At 37.4% G+C, this 2,500-nt stretch overlaps 1 protein-coding gene across 1 annotated transcript in view; it reads right to left on the bottom strand.

Moving 5' to 3' along the window:
- Positions 1-2,500, bottom strand: part of LOC113821113 (protein SpAN) — a gene marked incomplete at its 3' end in the record, with an annotated part of 30,279 nt that overhangs the window by 6,680 nt on the left and 21,099 nt on the right.

Genomic DNA, 2,500 nt, shown 5'->3' with positions numbered 1-2,500 from the left:
GAACACATCAAAGACCATAACCTCCCTCAGTTAATGTACTACTACTGCGTTGGCAATAGTACAATACTGATCCTGAAGGGCTCCAACCTTTAAGAAAGCTAACTCTCCCCCAAAAATTTGGTTCACTCGGGAAAGCTTTTGGAATCTTTACAATCGATACAAAATCCAGCTGTTAGCCAATAATATTACTTTTTTACTGAGTGGACAGGGTATGGAGGCCTTCAGTCAACTTACGAAACAATTAGAATATGCCACATTCAGTCTGCAGAAAAAAGGAGTGTTGAACCATGGTGAAAGAAGCCACAGCCACAATTGAGGCAGCTTCAGAAAGGAGTCGCCTATTAGTTCTCTAACACTATATACTAGTCACTAATCAATGCTGTTGCATTTATGCTTGATAAGAGAAAGTGAATCAAAACAAGAAATATTACAAGTTCAAGAATGGAGAACGGAACTGGCTTCACTAAGCTATAGCATTCACTGTTGACCAGGCAAAGGAAATGTGGCCTTTAATACTCAGATGAGAGCATTCTACTGTTCAGGCTTTTCAATTTCAATTTGTACATATTCACAGTGGATTGTCCAATCCAGGAGTATTCCGAGTGCTACAGTTTGTGTTCAACTGAAGATACAAAAATGTGTTGCATGCCAGGTTTATGAGTGATTAAAGCTGCAGTTCAAAGCTCATCTGATAGAACCCTTATCAAATGCAATCAAATACATGAATTCTGTTCCTACAGAAGCGGAAATTGTACTCTGTAATGCTTTACATTCTTTAAGGTATTTTTTATCAACTACTACAAACACTACACCCTAAGAACCTTTTTTCAGAATTCGGCATCGTTATAGGGTAACTACCGTCGTGATTGCCTGCATCAAGTTCAGTCTTGCTTCGCAAATTTAAAAGATCAGGAAAGTATGATCTAATAGTGGACAAAGTATAATTGATGGATATTAATCTAACTTTTGCTTATATGTGGTCTCTGGAGGGACGCGAATTCAGTGTCTGTCAGGGATGTAGTGATGGTGTGCATGCAAGCCCCTCCACCCACGCTGATGCATGTGACACCATTAGCTACACAATGTTTTGTAGAATATCCCTCTTGCAAACTGTAGCATAATATTTTTTGCCTCATATAATGAAGAATAGTATGCTCAGATCTGTAATATTAAAGAAAGTATGATATGTAGAGTAAATCCATCATAATATAGCTGGAAAGATTTGCCTGATATATTGGTAACAATTGATATATTGGTAAATTAAGTTACCACTGAAGTCTTGCAATATCTTTTTTATTTCAACAGTTACGGTCTTCCAGTAATTTAAATCGATAGTGGAATTTTTAGTTCTTTAAGTTCTTAATGTGTTATGATTACCGACTTCTGATTAACAGCACAGAAAGTTCCTTAAAGAAGATCTGTTTTGTTCATTGTTATGAAAAATGAGCACAAAGCTATATGTAATTAAAAAATGCATTTGATTTGGAAACTAGATGTTTATTCACAAATTACGAAAACTTACATTGTTAGTCCATGCACTTTGAATAATATAGTTACTGTATGATTTGTCAGCAATACAATGAGTGGGGGAATACAGTATGCACTGTATAGTATAGAATTATATTCCTTTACTGAAGAATCTTTCCAAATCTAATTCTAGAACAAAACAAAATTGTCATGACATTCTCTTCACACGCGTTGGGTTGGTGCACGGATTTCTTTGCGCTCCTCTCAATTATTTATTTATTTATTTATTATTTTTTTTAACCTGCTGGAGAAGTTTTTGGCCTGAAGTTGTCTTTAGTAAACTACAGGCCACAGACTTTAATCATATTCTTAATTATAATATATATGTAAACAATATCCAAAAAGTCAGATGATACACCACACCTGTCTCCAGCAGCTGCCTTCCATTAGTAGATTCCTCTTTGAGAGAATGACGAATGTCTGTACTGCTTTCACTTCTGACATTTATGCAGGTTTAAACAAGCACCTGCACCGCCGTATAAAAGATTTCATCAAACAGAGCGGACAGACGAAGATACACAGGGTCTACATCCTCAAACCCGGGAATACGGGGTTTCTTGGGGTCTTGCATCTACCTTCTACAATGAACCCATAAGGTAAGTCCCCTTCCATTCACCTGCATCAAGACCATCCCCATCTAGTTTACATCTGGTGGTAAGTGGTGGTCGAACCTTAAAACGCCCCCTACACTACTATACTCGCCAATCCGATCCACCTGCTTCGCCAACTCTTTGCAAACCCTCATCAGCACAACCATGAAGTCTCAGTTCTAACCAGCACCACCAATACTTCCTCACCACAATTTATGTATGTGTGCTTATTAATGGCACATTAACAATTACCCTCACTGCACCCACCCACACCTCAATATGAATTGCCTTCTTTCTCAACAAACACTACTAACTTTACATTACAAAATTTCTCACTGTCGATCATCGTTTTAACAAAACAAAGCCACACTGAAATTAGACCC

Source organism: Penaeus vannamei, chromosome 20, assembly GCF_042767895.1.
Source record: "Penaeus vannamei isolate JL-2024 chromosome 20, ASM4276789v1, whole genome shotgun sequence".
Classification (NCBI taxonomy): Eukaryota; Metazoa; Arthropoda; class Malacostraca; order Decapoda; family Penaeidae; genus Penaeus; species Penaeus vannamei.
The sequence above is the reverse complement of the archived record's forward strand: the minus strand, read 5'-3'. Positions and strand labels throughout refer to the sequence as shown.